The sequence below is a fragment of the Triticum dicoccoides genome, chromosome 1A, assembly GCF_002162155.2.
Source record: "Triticum dicoccoides isolate Atlit2015 ecotype Zavitan chromosome 1A, WEW_v2.0, whole genome shotgun sequence".
NCBI lineage: Eukaryota > Viridiplantae > Streptophyta > Magnoliopsida > Poales > Poaceae > Triticum > Triticum dicoccoides.
Genome location: NC_041380.1, coordinates 512,874,580 through 512,892,865, shown reverse-complemented (window position 1 = coordinate 512,892,865; position 18,286 = coordinate 512,874,580). Strand labels below are relative to the sequence as shown.

At 44.5% G+C, this 18,286-nt stretch overlaps 1 long non-coding RNA gene across 1 annotated transcript; it reads left to right on the top strand.

The window, feature by feature from the left end:
* Positions 1–17,576: 17,576 nt before the first annotated feature.
* Positions 17,577–17,993, top strand: LOC119312751. The gene is made up of 3 exons (XR_005151439.1): positions 17,577–17,676; positions 17,760–17,861; positions 17,937–17,993. It is a non-coding gene; the product is annotated as an uncharacterized LOC119312751 (long non-coding RNA).
* The last annotated feature ends 293 nt before the right edge of the window (positions 17,994–18,286 follow it).

The following is an 18,286-nucleotide window of genomic DNA, read 5'->3' as shown; positions in this document are numbered from 1 at the left end:
GAAAAAGTTTGAGAACATCAAAAGTATGAAACAATTGCTTGGCTTGTCATCGGGGCTGTGCATGATTTAAATATTTTGTGTGATGAAGATGGAGCATAGCCAGACTATATGATTTTGTAGGGATAGCTTTCTTTGGCCATGTTATTTTGAGGAGACATGATTATTTTGTTAGTATGCTTGAAGTATTATTAATTTTATGTCAATATTAAACTTTTGTCTTGAATCTTCCGCATATGAATATTCTTGCCACAATAAAGAGAATTACATGGATAAATATGTTAGGTAGCATTCCACATCAAAAATTATGTTTTTATCATTTACCTACTCGAGAACGAGCAGGAATTAAGCTTGGGGATGCTGATACGTCTCCAACATATCTATAATTTTTGATTATTCCATGCTATTATATTATCTGTTTTCGATGTTTATGGGCTTTATTATACACTTTTATATTATTTTTGGGACTAACCTATTAACCGGAGGCCCAGCCCAAATTGTTGTTTCCTTGCCTATTTCGGTGTTATGAGAAAAGGAATATCAAGAGGAGTCCAAATGGAATGAAACCTTCGGGAGAGTTATTTTTGAAACGGAAGCAATCCAGGAGACTTGGAGTAGACGTCAGGGAAGCTTTGAGGAAGCCACGAGGCACGGAGGCATGCCCTACCCCTTGGGTGCGCCCCCCCCCCCACCCTCGTGGGCCCCTCGTGGCTCCCCTGACCGACTTCTTTCGCCTATATATGTCAATATACCCTAAAAGAATCAGAGAATAGAATAGATCGGGAGTTCCACCGCCAGAAGCCTCCGTAGCCACCGAAAACCAATCTAGACCCGTTCCGGCACCCTACCGGAGGGGGAATCCCTCTCCGGTGGCCATCTTCATCATCCCGGCGCTCCCCATGATAAGGAGGGAGTAGTTCACCCTCGGGGCTGAGGGTATGTACCAGTAGATATGTGTTTGATCTCTCTCTCTCTCTCTCTCTCTCTCTCGTGTTCTTGAGGTGGTATGATCTTGATGTATCGCGAGCTTTGCTATTATAGTTGGATCATATGATGTTTATCCCCCTCTACTCTCTTGTAATGGATTGAGTTTTCCCTTTGAAGTTATCTTATCGGATTGAGTCTTTAAGGATTTGAGAGCACTTGATGTATGTCTTGCATGTGCTTATCTGTGGTGACAATGGGATATCACATGATCCACTTGATGTATGTTTTGGTGATCAACTTGCGAGTTCTGTGACCTCGTGAACTTATGCATAGGGGTTGGCACATGTTTTCATCTTGACTCTCCGGTAGAAACTTTGAGGCACTCTTTGAAGTTCTTTGTGTTGGTTGAATAGATGAATCTGAGATTGTGTGATGCATATCGTATAATCATACTCGCGGATACTTGAGGTGACATTGGAGTATCTAGGTGACATCAGGGTTTTGGTTGATTTGTGTCTTAAGGTGTTATTCTAGTATGAACTCTATGATAGATTGATTGGAAAGGATAACTTTGAGGTGGTTTCGTACCGTACCATAATCTCTTCATTTGTTCTCCGCTATTAGTGACTTTGTAGTGACTCTTTGTTGCATGTTGAGGGATAGTTATATGATGCAATTATGTTATTATTGTTGAGAGAACTTGCACTAGTGAAAGTATGAACCCTAGGCCTTGTTTCAAAGCATTGCAATACCATTTACGCTCACTTTTATCGTTAGTTACCTTGCTGTTTTTATATTCTCATATTACAAATACCCATATTGCACTTGTATCACCATCTCTTCGCCGAACTAGTGCACCTATACAATTTGCCATTGTATTGGGTGTGTTGGGGACACAAGAGACTCTTTGTTATTTGGTTGCAGGGTTGTTTGAGAGAGACCATCTTCATCCTACGCCTCCCATGGATTGCTAAACCTTAGGTCATCCACTTGAGGGAAATTTGCTACTGTCCTACAAACCGCTGCACTTGGAGGCCCAACAACGTCTACAAGAAGAAGGTTGTGTAGTAGACATCAAACGACCAGGCCATTGACTGAAGCTGAAGCTCAGGGCAGCTTTATTCATGATCCAGCATCTTATGTGGCTTGGGATGGGTGCATAGTTGACGTGGTTAATGTTGATTAGTGGTGGCATTTGTTTTGATCATTTGCAACTACAATAGTACCTATGAATATTGATGTATGTTCTTAAAACAAAATTATGTTCATGCATGTGGTGTGTGGCATGTGTTGATCAAGGCTAAACTTTAATGGAGTGAGAGTTCTCTGAAAATACTCTAGTTTATTTCTACAAGATCAGTTATAAGTATGCTTTGGTACAATCTGTTACTCCGTTATTAATTCCTTGATATATATACAAGATGGTGTGATGCTCTAATCATGTGTTGTTCCCATTATTTTTTGTTTCTTCAGACGAATGTGTTTTCTCCATTCATACATTTTAGCAACCCCTATGGACCAAAGAGGCCCATAAGCTAGAGTAACTAACCAGGTCATATTTATATTTGTGTAATAACACTACTAGGGAAAACCCTAGTAGTAGCGTGGGGTAATTGCTAGCAGTAGCGCGGGGGGCTGCGCTACTGCTAGGGCGCTACAGCTAACTTTTAGCAGTAGCGCTGGTGGTACCCGCGCTACTGCTACTTCTAGTAGTAATAGCGCGGTTGCCACTCGCGCTACTACTACTTAGTTGTAGCGCGGGTCAGAGCCCCGCGCTACTACTAACTAATTCAGAATTAAAAAAAATTAATTGCAGCCATGTCGGCTGCTTCTGCTCGGTGTCATCGTCCTCTCCATTCATGGCTGCTACTGGTCCTGGAGGGGATGAAGTTGTTCGTGGTGATGGTGCTTCCCCACCCAACTTGTGCCCGCAGCTCTCGTCTACTGCTGCTACAAAAGAAGAGAAATTTATTAGAAAGAGGAAGAGAGAGATAGAGAGAAGTAGGAGGAGGAACTCACTGGTGGCCGCCGGAGTTGGTGCCGACGCCCGAAACCCTAGATGAATCTCGGTGACCTGCTGCTGCTTGTCGTGGGACCCTTGACCTGGTGAGGAGGTGCAAGTGGTTGCATCCATGGCGGATCTAGCCGCCGCCATGTGGATGACGCTCTGCTGGTTTCTTTCTCCTTCCAACAGTGGAGAAGAAGGAGGATGGAGGGCTAGGGGAGGGGTCTGAGAGAGGAGGTCGCCAGATTTGGAGTGGCGCCGAGGTGCGAGGCCGGCAGTGGTGGTGGGCGAGGAAGGGAATGGCGAGTAGGAGGAGAAGGGGAATCAGAATAATGTGGGTTTGGATTTGGGCCTCCGCACGCTATGTGTACATATGTCTTCGTGGGTCGATAGTAGTAGCGCGGTTTTATAGCCCTCTCTACTACTATGGCATGTCCCGGGTGGGCACAGTAGAGACCACTTAGTAGTAGCGAGGGTTATAAGCCCGCGCTACTACTATCAACTTAGTAGTAGCGCGGGTTTATACCCCTCGCTACTACTATGGCATGTTCCGCGGGGCACAGCAGATACCACTTAGTAGTAGCGAGGTTTATACTTAGTAGTAGCGAGGGCTATAAACCCGCACTACTAGTAAGTAGCAGCAGCGAGGGGTATAAACCCATGCTACTAGTAAGCGTCTATCTATAAGCTTTTCCCTAGTAGTGTAAGCAAGTATCTTATGGTTATGTTTCAAAGATATGAGTTATAACATGGCTTCCTTTTCCCACCCCTAGTGCCGAAGAATCCAGAAACTTGTGTCGTCAAAATAAGGAAGTTGTAATTGACATCTATAAACGACAACAGAAACTAATAATACGTACCATCTATTAGTTTTTCTCCAAGTATAGGAGTAGAGGTTGGAGATTTGCGACCTTAATCACGTTTTAATTGTTTTAATTTATGCTCATAATATAACAAAAACAGGAGAGCACGGATGGCACGTGCCCCTAAAATTTCTAATCTTTTAGTCTAAATTGTTTTAGTTCGAATATAATAAAAACTTAACTAAAATAACTTAGATTTTGAAATCATGTATAGATCTATGAAAGGATTCCCCTAATTAAAATAAAGATTATAAGCCGCTATGCATGAAAAGAATAAGTAGACCTTGAGGTTAGGGTGCAGGTGATTTGTCCATCGCTCACGTCATTGCTTCCCAATCTGTCCTGGGAGGTGTTTTGAAATCTCCGCCCATTTACACTTTCCATGCTCAGCCACCAATCTCTTGAGAAGTCTGCAAAGACAATACATTGATCAAGAAAATCAAAAAAAAAACAACATACATACCATGTGATCAAGTTGCTATTAAAATAAATTAGATTTTGCTCTTTCACATACTTGTCCTATTGTTGCAACCACCCTCCTTTAGACGGTGCCACCGCTCGGTTGTTCTTGGCAGAAGGCTTCTGTTGCCAGACCTCGAGGATCTCCACCGGGATGGCAGCAGCACCATAACCAGCGATTGGGAGGGGCCCTCCGGCAAGGCGATCATGGAGGGAGACTTGCCGAAGCCGGAAACAAGTGACCCCATGTCATGGGTTCCGATTAAAGTAGTGCTAGGTTGCTAGAAGTGCAAAAAACCATGGCTAGAGCTCGGGAAGTACCCTTCAACCCTCCCTTCTGCCTCAGCCATCATGGTTGCCGCACCGCAAGCTCCTCATTGAAAAGGATGTCCACCGACGACACCATGGGCTCGGATAGAGGTTGGAAGCAAGTCAGGAACTGCGACGGGATAGAATTTTGGAGGTACCGAGCTAGAGATAGGAAGAGTATCGCGAAAGGAAAAAGTCAAGTCGATGTCGAGATCCCGGATACACATAATATAGAGGTGGAGGTGCCTCTTCATTTGTTCATCTATGGCCCCACTTTCATTAGACGACACAAAACCTTCCATGATATAACACTCGAATTATACACATTTCATGAATCGTTTCACAAGAAAGGTGTGAAGGAAATATGCCCTAGAGGCAATAATAAAGTTATTATTTATTTCCTTATATCATGATAAATGTTTATTATTCATGCTAGAATTGTATTAACCGGAAACATAATACATGTGTGAATACATAGACAAACAAAGTGTCACTAGTATGCCTCTACTTGACTAGCTCGTTAATCAAAGATGGTTATGTTTCCTAACCATAAACAAGTAGTTGTTATTTGATTAACGGGATCACATCATTAAGTGAATGATCTGATTGACATGACCCATTCCACTAGCTTAGCACCCGATTGTTTAGTATGTTGCTATTGCTTTCTTCATGACTTATACATGTTCCTATGACTATGAGATTATGCAACTCCCATTTACCAGAGGAACACTTTGTGTGCTACCAAATGTCACAGCGTAACTGGGTGATTATAAAGGAGCTCTACAGGTGTCTCCAAAGGTACATGTTGGGTTGGCGTATTTCGAGATTAGGATTTGTCACTCCGATTGTCGGAGAGGTATCTCTGGGCCCTCTCGGTAATGCACATCACTTAAGCCTTGCAAGCATTGCAACCAATGAGTTAGTTGCGGGATGATGTATTACAGAACGAGTAAAGAGACTTGCCGGTAACGAGATTGAACTAGGTATTTGGAATACCGACGATCGAATCTCGGGCAAGTAACATACCGATGACAAAGGGAACAACGTATGTTGTTATGCGGTCTGACCGATAAAGATCTTCGTAGAATATGTAGGAGCCAATATGAGCATCCAGGTTCCGCTATTGGTTATTGACCGGAGACATGTCTCGGTCATGTCTACATTGTTCTCGAACCCGTAGGGTCCGCACGCTTAAGGTTACGATGACAGTTATATTATGAGTTTATGCATTTTGATGTACCGAAGTTTGTTCGGAGTCCCGGATGTGATCACAGACAAGACGAGGAGTCTCGAAATGGTTGATACATAAAGATTGATATATTGGAAGCGTATGTTTGGATACCGGAAGTGTTCCGGGTGAAATCGGGATTTTACCGGAGTACCGGGAGGTTACCGGAACCCCCCGGGAGCTATATGGGCCATGATGGGCCTTAGTGGAAAAGAGAATAGGCAGCCCTACATGGGCCGCGCGCCCCTCCCCTCCCTTGGTCCGAATAGGACAAGGAGAGGGGGTCGGCCCCTCTCTCTCTTTTTCTCTTTTTCCCCCTCCGCGAATCCTATTCCAACTAGGATTGGGGGGGGGGAATCCTACTCCCAGAGGGAGTAGGACTCTCCTGGCGCGCCCTCCTTGGCCGGCCGCCTCCCCCCTTTAGTCCTTTATATACGGAGGCAGGGGCACCCCAGAGACACACAAGTTGATCCACGTGATCTTATTCTTAGCCGTGTGCGGCGCCCCCAGCCACCATAGTCCTCGAGAATATTGTAGCGGTGCTTAGGCGAAGCCCTGCAGCAGTAGTACATCAAGATCGTCACCACGCCGTCGTGCTGACGGAACTCTTCCCCGACACTTTGCTGGATCGGAGTCCGGGGATCATCATCGAGCTGAACGTGTGCTAAAACTCGGAGCTGCCGTAGTTTCGGTGCTTGATCGGTCGGGCCGTGAAGATGTACGACTACATCAACCAAACGCTTCCGTTGTCGATCTACAAAGGGTACGTAGATCACACTCTCCCCTCGTTGCTATGCATCACCATGATCTTGCGTGTGCGTAGGAAATTTTTTGAAATTACTACATTCCCCAACAGTGGCATCCGAGCCTAGGTTTTATATGTTGATGTTATATGCACAAGTAGAACACAAGTGAGTTGTGGGCGATATAAGTCATACTGCTTACCAGCATGTCATACTTTGGTTCGGCGGTATTGTTGGACGAAGCGGCCCGGACCGACATTACGTGTACGCTTACGCGAGACCGGTTCTCCCGACGTGCTTTGCACATAGGTGGCTTGCGGGTGACAGTTTCTCCAACTTTAGTTGAATCGAGTGTGGCTACGCCCGGTCCTTGCGAAGGTTAAAACAGCACCAACTTGACAAACTATCATTGTGGTTTTGATGCATAGGTAAGATTGGTTCTTGCTTAAAGCCCGTAGCAGCCACGTAAAACTTGCAACAACAAAGTAGAGGACGTCTAACTTGTTTTTGCAGGGCATGTTGTGATGTGATATGGTCAAGACATGATGCTAAATTTTATTGTATGAGATGATCATGTTTTGTAACCAAGTTATCGGCAACTGGCAGGAGCCATATGGTTGTCACTTTATTGTATGCAATGTAATCGCGCTGTAATGCTTTACTTTATCACTAAACGGTAGCGATAGTCGTGGAAGCACAAACTCGGCGAGATGACAACGATGCTACGATGGAGATCAAGGTGTCGTGCCGGTGACGATGGTGATGACGATGGTGCTTCGGAGATGGAGATCACAAGCACAAGATGATGATGGCCATATCATATCACTTATATTGATTTCATGTGATGTTTATCTTTTATGCATCTTATCTTGCTTTGATTGACGGTAGCATTATAAGATGATCTCTCACTAAATTATCAAGTAGTGTTCTCCCTAAGTATGCACCATTGCGAAAGTTCTTCGTGCTGAGACACCACGTGATGATCGGGTGTGATAGGCTCTACGTTCAAATACAACGGGTGCAAAACAGTTGCACACGCAGAATACTTAGGTTATACTTGACGAGCCTAGCATATACAGATATGGCCTCGGAACACGAAGACCGAAAGGTCGAGCGTGAATCATATAGTAGATATGATCAACATAAAGATGTTCACCAATGAAACTACTCCATCTCACGTGATGATCGGACATGCTTTAGTTGATTTGGATCACGTAATCACTTAGAGGATTAGAGGGATGTCTATCTAAGTGGGAGTTCTTTAAGTAAATTAACTGAACTTAAACTTATCATGAAACTTAGTACCTGATTAGTATCTTGCTTGTTTATGTTTGATTGTAGATAGATGGCTTGTGCTGTTGTTCCGTTGAATTTTAATGCATTCCTTGAGAAAGCAAAGTTGAAAGATGATGGTAGCAATTACACGGACTGGGTCCGTAACTTGAGGATTATCCTCATTGCTGCACAGAAGAATTACGTCCTGAAAGCACCGCTGGGTGCCAGGCCTGCTGCAGGAACAACGCCGGATGTTATGAACGTCTGGCAGAGCAAAGCTGATGACTACTCAATAGTTCAGTGTGCCATGCTTTACGGCTTAGAATCGGGACTTCAACGACGTTTTGAACATCATGGAGCATATGAGATGTTCCAGGAGTTGAAGTTAATATTTCAAGCAAATGCCCGGATTGAGAGATATGAAGTCTCCAATAAGTTCTATAGCTGCAAGATGGAGGAGAACAGTTCTGACAGTGAACATATACTCAAAATGTCTGGGTATAATAATCACTTGATTCAATTGGGAGTTAATCTTCCAGATGATTGCGTCATTGACAGAATTCTCCAATCACTGCCACCAAGCTACAAGAGCTTCGTGATGAACTATAATATGCAAGGGATGAATAAGACTATTCCCGAGCTCTTCGCGATGCTGAAAGCTGCGGAGGTAGAAATCAAGAAGGAGCATCAAGTGCTGATGGTCAAAAGACCACTAGTTTCAAGAAAAAGGGCAAAGGGAAGAAGAAGGGGAACATCAAAAAGAACGGCAAGCAAGTTGCTACTCAAGAGAAGAAACCCAAACCTGGACCTAAGCCTGAAACTGAGTGCTTCTATTGCAAGCAGACTGGTCACTGGAAGCGGAACTGCCCCAAGTATTTGGCGGATAAGAAGGATGGCAAGGTGAACAAAGGTATATGTGATATACATGTTATTGATGTGTACCTTACTAATGCTCGCAGTAGCACCTGGGTATTTGATGCTGGTTCTGTTGCTAATATTTGCAACACGAAACAGGGACTACGGATTAAGCGAAGATTGGCTAAGGACGAGGTGACGATGCACGTGGGAAACGGTTCCAAAGTCGATGTGATCGCAGTCGGCACGCTACCTCTACATCTACCTTCGGGATTAATATTAGACCTAAATAATTGTTATTTGGTGCCAGCGTTAAGCATGAACATTATATCTGGATCTTGTTTGATGCGAGACGGTTATTCATTTAAATCAGAGAATAATGGTTGTTATATTTATATGAGTAATATCTTTTATGGTCATGCACCCTTGAAGAGTGGTCTATTCTTGTTGAATCTCGATAGTAGTAATACACATATTCATAATGTTGAAGCCAAAAGATGCAGAGTTGATAATGATAGTGCAACTTATTTGTGGCACTGCCATTTAGGTCATATCGGTGTAAAGCGCATGAAGAAACTCCATACTGATGGACTTTTGGAACCACTTGATTATGAATCACTTGGTACTTGCGAACCGTGCCTCATGGGCAAGATGACTAAAATGCCGTTCTCTGATACTATGGAGAGAGCAACAGATTTGTTAGAAATCATACATACAGATGTATGTGGTCCGATGAATATTGAGGCTCGTGGCGGATATCGTTATTTTCTCACCTTCACAGATGATTTAAGAAGATATGGGTATATCTACTTAATGAAACATAAGTCTGAAACGTTTGAAAAGTTCAAAGAATTTCAGAGTGAAGTTGAAAATCATCGTAACAAGAAAATAAAGTTTCTACGATCTGATCGTGGAGGAGAATATTTGAGTTACGAGTTTGGTGTACATTTGAAAAATTGTGGAATAGTTTCGCAACTCACGCCACCCGCAACACCACAGCATAATGGTGTGTCCGAACGTCGTAATCGTACTTTACTGGATATGGTGCGATCTATAATGTCTCTTGCTGATTTACCGCTATCATTTTGGGGATACGCTCTAGAGATAGCCGCATTCACGTTAAATAGGGCACCATCAAAATCCGTTGAGACGACGCCTTATGAACTGTGGTTTGGCAAGAAACCAAAGTTGTCGTTTCTGAAAGTTTGGGGCTGCGAAGCTTATGTGAAAAAGCTTCAACCTGATAAGCTCGAACCCAAATCGGAGAAATGTGTCTTCATAGGATATCCAAAGGAGACTATTGCATACACCTTCTATCACAGATCCGAAGGCAAGACTTTTGTTGCTAAATTCGGAAACTTTCTGGAGAAGGAGTTTCTCTCGAAAGAAGTGAGTGGGAGGAAAGTAGAACTTGACGAGGTAACTGTACCTGCTCCCTTATTGGAAAGTAGTGCATCACAGAAAACTGTTTCTGTGACACCTACACCAGTTAGTGAGGAAGCTAATGATGATGATCATGAAACTTCAGAACAAGATACTACTGAACCTCGTGGATCAACCAGAGTAAGATCCGCACCAGAGTGGTACGGTAATCCCGTTCTGGAAGTCATGCTACTAGATCATGATGAACCTACGAACTATGAAGAAGCGATGGTGAGCCCAGATTCCGCAAAGTGGCTTGAAGCCATGAAATCTGAGATGGGATCCATGTATGAGAACAAAGTATGGACTTTGGTTGACTTGCCCGATGATCGGCAAGCAATTGAGAATAAATGGATCTTCAAGAAGAAGACTGACGCTGACGGTAATATTACTGTCTACAAAGCTCGACTTGTCGCAAAAGGTTTTCGACAAGTTCAAGGGATTGACTATGATGAGACCTTCTCACCCGTAGCGATGCTTAAGTCTGTCCGAATCATGTCACCAATTGCCGCATTTTATGATTATGAAATTTGGCAGATGGATGTCAAAACTGCATTCCTGAATGGATTTCTCGAAGAAGAGTTGTATATGATGCAACTAGAAGGTTTTGTCGATCCAAAGGAAGCTAACAAAGTGTGCAAACTCCAGCGATCCATTTATGGACTGGTGCAAGCCTCTCGGAGTTGGAATAAACGCTTTGATAGTGTGATCAAAGCATTTGGTTTTATACAGACTTGTGGAGAAGCCTGTATTTACAAGAAAGTGAGTGGGAGCTCTGTCGCATTTCTGATATTATATGTAGATGACATATTACTAATTGGAAATGATATAGAATTTCTGGATAGCATAAAGGGATACTTGAATAAGAGTTTTTCAATGAAAGACCTCAGTGAAGCTGCTTACATATTAGGCATTAAGATCTATAGAGATAGATCAAGACGCTTAATTGGACTTTCACAAAGCACATACCTTGACAAAGTTTTGAAGAAGTTCAAAATGGATCAAGCAAAGAAAGGGTTCTTGCCTGTGTTACAAGGTGTGAAGTTGAGTAAGAGTCAATGCCCGACCACTGCAGAAGATAGAGAGAAAATGAAAGATGTTCCCTATGCTTCAGCCATAGGATCTATCATGTATGCAATGTTGTGTACCAGACCTGATGTGTGCCTTGCTATAAGTTTAGCAGGGAGGTACCAAAGTAATCCAGGAGTGGATCACTGGACAGCGGTCAAGAACATCCTAAAATACCTGAAAAGGACTAAGGATATGTTTCTCATATATGGAGGTGACAAAGAGCTCATCGTAAAAGGTTACGTTGATGCAAGCTTTGACACTAATCCGGACGATTCTAAATCGCAAACCAGATACGTGTTTACATTAAACGGTGGAGCTGTCAGTTGGTGCAGTTCTAAACAAAGCGTTGTAGCGGGATCTACATGTGAAGCGGAGTACATAGCTGCTTCGGAAGCATCAAATGAAGGAGTCTGGATGAAGGAGTTCATATCCGATCTAGGTGTCATACCTAGTGCATCGGGTCCAATGAAAATCTTTTGTGACAATACTGGTGCAATTGCCTTGGCAAAGGAATCCAGATTTCACAAGAGAACCAAGCACATCAAGAGACGCTTCAATTCCATCCGGGATCTAGTCCAGGTGGGAGACATAGAGATTTGCAAGATACATACGGATCTAAATGATGCAAACCCGTTGACTAAGCCTCTTCCACGAGCAAAACATGATCAACACCAAGGCTCCATGGGTGTTAGAATCATTACTGCGTAATCTAGATTATTGACTCTAGTGCAAGTGGGAGACTGAAGGAAATATGCCCTAGAGGCAATAATAAAGTTATTATTTATTTCCTTATATCATGATAAATGTTTATTATTCATGCTAGAATTGTATTAACCGGAAACATAATACATGTGTGAATACATAGACAAACAAAGTGTCACTAGTATGCCTCTACTTGACTAGCTCGTTAATCAAAGATGGTTATGTTTCCTAACCATAAACAAGTAGTTGTTATTTGATTAACGGGATCACATCATTAAGTGAATGATCTGATTGACATGACCCATTCCACTAGCTTAGCACCCGATCGTTTAGTATGTTGCTATTGCTTTCTTCATGACTTATACATGTTCCTATGACTATGAGATTATGCAACTCCCGTTTACCAGAGGAACACTTTGTGTGCTACCAAATGTCACAACGTAACTGGGTGATTATAAAGGAGCTCTACAGGTGTCTCCAAAGGTACATGTTGGGTTGGCGTATTTCAAGATTAGGATTTATCACTCCAATTGTCGGAGAGGTATCTCTGGGCCCTCTCGGTAATGCACATCACTTAAGCCTTGCAAGCATTGCAACCAATGAGTTAGTTGCGGGATGATGTATTACAAAACGAGTAAAGAGACTTGCCTGTAACGAGATTGAACTAGGTATTTGGAATACCGACGATCGAATCTCGGGCAAGTAACATACCGATGACAAAGGGAACAACGTATGTTGTTATGCGGTCTGACCGATAAAGATCTCCGTAGAATATGTAGGAGCCAATATGAGCATCCAGGTTCCGCTATTGTTCATTGACCGGAGACATGTCTCGGTCATGTCTACATTGTTCTCGAACCCGTAGAGTCCGCACGCTTGAGGTTACGATGACAGTTATATTATGAGTTTATGCATTTTGATGTACCGAAGTTTGTTCGGAGTCCCGGATGTGATCAACGACAAGACGAGGAGTCTCGAAATGGTCGAGACATAAAGATTGATATATTTGAAGCCTATGTTTGGATACCGGAAGTGTTCCGGGTGAAATCGGGATTTTACCGGAGTACCGGGAGGTTACCGGAACCCCCCGGGAGCTATATGGGCCATGATGGTCCTTAGTGGAAAAGAGAAGAGGCAGCCCTACATGGGCCGCGCGCCCCTCCCCTCCCTTGGTCCGAACAGGACAAGGAGAGGGGGTCGGCCCCTCTCTCTCTCTTTCCCCCCTCCGCGAATCCTATTCCAACTAGGATTGGGGGGGAATCCTACTCCCAGAGGGAGTAGGACTCTCCTGGCGCGCCCTCCTTGGCCGGCCGCCTCCCCCCCTTTAGTCCTTTATATACGGAGGCAGGGGCACCCCAGAGACACACAAGTTGATCCACGTGATCTTATTCTTAGCCGTGTGCGGCGCCCCCAGCCACCATAGTCCTCGAGAATATTGTAGCGGTGCTTAGGCGAAGCCCTGCAGCAATAGTACATCAAGATCGTCACCACGCCGTCGTGCTGACGGAACTCTTCCCCGACACTTTGCTGGATCGGAGTCCGGGGATCGTCATCGAGCTAAACGTGTGCTAAAACTCGGAGGTGTCGTAGTTTCGGTGCTTGATCGGTCGGGCCGTGAAGACGTACGACTACATCAACCAAACGCTTCCGTTGTCGATCTACAAAGGGTACGTAGATCACACTCTCCCCTCGTTGCTATGCATCACCATGATCTTGCGTGTGCGTAGGAAATTTTTTGAAATTACTACGTTCCCCAACAAGGTGAACATTGGGCCCATCACTGTCCAACATTTTCTCTGTGGTCCATGTACACCACCACAACCAGTTGTCTCAAGAGGTTAGCTGTTGCGCTGTGGGTCCCAGCTAGCTATCGGTACAACTCACTAGAGCTATCAGGGAGGCTTTGCTTGACTCAAATTTCCAACTCTCTATGTGTTGTATGCACATAAAAGTCTCTTGCTAGTGGGATCCCTATGGAAATGGATCTTACTACTGATCTTTGCTTCCTATGAAATCGGTCGAAAGCCCTAGGCTTAGAAGCAATCTGGTTATCCAATCTGGCACGAAAGCCATGCAGCTGGTGGGTTGGTTTTTTGATCGCCTTATTTTTGACAACTGCTTCCGTTTATAACGCCGGCCATATGAAATATGCTTTGTTTCCTAAACTTGCTTCCATAAATGACGTGATGCAGTGGCGGAGCTTTCTGGAGGCCAACCTGAGCCGTCACCCCCAAGCCCACGAGATTTGTTTAGATTATCCTAAAAAAGAGTGCCCATCGAATCACTGAAATCCAGCCCATGCATGTGTTGGTTGCCCCAGCCCATTGCCCCGCCAAAGAGGTTGCACAAGCTCCGCCACTAGCATGATGCATCATTGCTTGCGGAAATAATTTTGATAAATTGTAATTATGGATCATAACTAAATCCATCAATTAAATATAATTTTTTTAAACGCACGTCTTCATATCTTACATTCTTAAGAAGTTGATCCCCACTACAACCAATTCTCTCTACATGCGCACTGTCCACATCATCATCATGCCACCTCACCAATTCAGCAAACTCAACAACTCTCAACACATGCACGATGTCATGTCATGATGTGTTTCGTTTCCAGCATTGAATAATGATGGACACCTCGGTAAACATGCAGCATGACACACCGTCTTCATATGGTGGTTCTTTTCATCTCCTATCCATAAATAAATCTCCATGGTGGTTCTTTTCATCTCCCATGCATCAATAAATCACCACCAAGATCTTCCAGATTCATCTTCTCTCCTATTTATGTATGCTGCCCACTCTCCACCTACTAGGTCGTTGCAAGAGAACTGCGTGTTGACCCTCTCCGCGAGTGCTAACCCAAGCCATTTGCCCCTGTATCCACCCAACCTCTCAGCGAACCATGCTTGCCACCATCGGCATCCTGCTTCAAAATCATGCGCTCTAGAGGTGGGGGCTCTCTTTCCGTTCTATCTCCTCTTATCTGAACATCTTTCTTTTACTAAGTTGGTTGGTTGGTTGGAAGCTTCCATTCCCAGCCGAAGTGTAGCTCGGAAGGAGGCAAAAATCATATATTTGACCTCAGGGCGAAATCAAATCACAAAATGATCTGCTCTCGAAAAAATTTCACTCTGCTGACCCTTTCGTGTGGCGCCCGATAGCTAGGCGCCACACACCACTGTGCAGCGCCTCTGCCTTAGGCGTCGCACCTCCTGCCAGCGTGGCAGCCCTGGTTGGGTTGCGGCCCCATAGACAACAGTGCAGCGCCCAAGGGATAGGCGCCACACTGTGTAATGTGCAACGCCTATGGCTTGGGCACTGCACATTGACTTAAGCCGCATCGGGCCAGCCCCTCCCAGCAGTTCTTCCCCCTCTGAGCAGTTGCTCTGTTTACAGAGAGCGGCGGCAGCGGCGCTCCCTTAGGATCCCCCCCCCCCACACCCCTCTCAGATCTAAAGTTTTGAGGCCCGGATTCGATCTCCAATCCCTCCTACTAGGTAAACTCCTCTGTTCCCTTTCTTTTTCTCCGTAAATGCGTTGCAATTTTAGGGATTTGCCCAAGATTAGGTGGAACCTTTGATTTGCTTGGTTTGGATCTTTGTTTGCCCAAGATTAGGTGGAACCTTTGACCCCCCCACACTATATGATTCTTGTTAGTGAAACCTAGATTGTAATTTTTTTAGATATATATGAGATGCCTAGTTTTGTAGATAATTATGAGATGTTGAGTGTTGTATCTATATGTGAGATGTTGAATTTTTTTAGATATATATTAAATGTTGAGTTTATTTGAAATATGAGATGTTGATTTACTTGAACACATATGACATACTAGATATATATGAGAATTTACAATCATTTATTCATTGTGTGAGAAGGAGATGTTGAGATTCTTGTAGATGAATACATATGAGATGTTTAGATGAACACATATGAAATGTTGAGTGTTTACCGATATTTGAGATGAACTCATATATGTTTATTGTTTGAACTTTGTAAGGATGGTTTGGCTTCTCGACAATGTCTACAACACGAAACACCGGGCCTACATGATGCGCGAGAAGGAGATGGTAATAACGAGTAATCTAAATATTTTGCCTTAAGTTGAAATTTACATGCCCTAAGATTTGTCATTACTTGTTTTTTGCAGAAGCTTGAACCTTTGAAGATTCGGTATCACGGGGTCTCTGGTCCTGCCATGCCTTACGATGAGCGGTACACACCGTACATCAAGCAGGCAGGACTACTCCCGTGGATTCAGTTGGCCAGCCGGTCCACGCTGAATCTGAACGCTCCACTGGTGTCCGCTCTTGCTGATCGGTGGAGGCCGGAGACGCATAGTTTCCATCTTCGGACTGGGGAGATGACCGTGACGCTCGAGGATGTCTCGTTGATCACCGGTCTTGCTATCGACGGGATGCCTCTCTGTATGAGCACCGATTCTGATGGGTGGCGCGAGCAGATGATTGCTCTTATCGGTATGGCTCCTACCGAGGCTGAGGCTGATGTAGAGGAGGGAGAAGAGAAGAAGAAGAAGGAAAGGAAAGCATCCGGAGCTGCTTTCACGTGGATTCAAACTCACTTTGCGACGTGCCCTCCGGATGCCACCGATGACGTGATCCAGACACATGCTCGTGTCTACATGTGGTATGTTGTGTCGAGGACTTTGTTTCCTGACTCCACTGGCAAGAACGCTCCATGGATGTGGCTGAAGGCGTTGACCGTCTTCTGTAGCAAATGGAGCTGGGGTTCAGCGACTCTTGCCTACTTGTACCGACAGGTAGTTGGTCTGTTTTGTGATCAACTCATTTCTTCATTAGCAATGCAAGCTTGTTGTCAAGTTAACATTGTTTTTCTTTCATATGGAGCTGGACAATGCGTGTTGCAGGATCACAGATAGTGCAGGCATTGGTAATATGCTTCTACTTTCTGTATGGAGCTGGGAGCATCTGCCTGTTGGACGCCCGAAGAGCGTCAGGTTTAATCCTTGGTATGAAGATGAAGATGACGAATTACGGCGCCCCACTTGGGCTTACAAGTGGGATGTGGTTTCCGAGATGACAAACGATGTCAATCTCATGTACCAGACGTACATTGCCGAGTTGGACACGATTGCGCCTGAGCAGGTAACGAGGTCATTACTTCAGTCATTTCTCATGTTTGCCTAAAAAAATTCACCAATTTTGCATTGTTGCCCTATTTCATAGGTGGAATGGCAGCCATATGGCGCCGATGACAGACTTGGGTACACCCTGGAGTTTACCATCAACCCGATGTGCTTGCGGGATAGGGATCTCTGGCGTATGCGGTGCCCACTGATATGCAACTGGGCTGTTGAGTTTCATTTGCCACATCGCGTGTCTCGTCAGTTTGGTCTGTTCCAGCCTCACCCGCCGTAATGGGTGGATACGGACAAAGCACTTCAAAGGTAAGACAGCATGAACCGTATTGACTAAGCATCGTCACTCCTTGATTTTGCTAATGTTTGGTTTTGTACCATGCAGGTTGGACAGGAGAAGGCAGCGGAAGATAAAGGACTGGGACAAGCATCATGCTTCGTATGTTACCCGCTTCCAGCTTTGTGTGGAGGAAGCTCGTAGCAGTGCACGCGCCAAGCTTCGTGAGCATTGTCCACTTGCTTTTGATAACTACATACGATGGCTTCTTGAAAATACTCGAGTTGAGATATGCCCGCCGGCATATAATGAGGATATTTTTGAAGAACCCGTAAACTTTGAGGATCTATCAAAGGGGAAGTACAACAGAGATGTCAGGGTAGGGCACGGAGTCCCTGCTGTTCCGGTGATTAACTATGTGGTAAAGTGTTTCTTCTTTACTTTCCCGTTGGTCGTATTCCACATGTTTGAATGGCTAACGTGTTCATTCTTTCTCATCCGCAGCGCACCGAGATCAAGAAAGCAGCTGATGAGAGCCAGTCTATTCTGGAGGAAACACTGGTTGGAAAAGGCAATGATGATGGTCCACTACGAGCATTCCTCAAGGTACAAATCGCATTCACTATGAGAGGTAGTCTATGTTGTGGAGTTTCATATCTTCCACACTTGTTCATGTTACAGCGTCAGGCCAGGAAGTTAAGGCGGTTATCGAATCTTCTCGGTTGTCGTGATCCCGAAATTGATGAACCATCTGCCTCTAGGTCTGGTACACCATCAGATCCCTCATTTCACCATCAGAGGGACGATGTGAGTTCCTCATATGCTTATCAGGATGATGAGGGTGCGGTCACCCAAGAGGTATGACTAATCCTTTAGATGTGATTCTCACTTGATTACGACGTAGGTCTTCACCATATTGTTTGATTGTGTGATAGGGCGATGAGCTTGATGATGACATGACTTTGGCGGACGCTCAACTTCGGTCCCCATATGTGTTCAAGCCTAGGCAGCCCAGACGCCGGTACACGCCC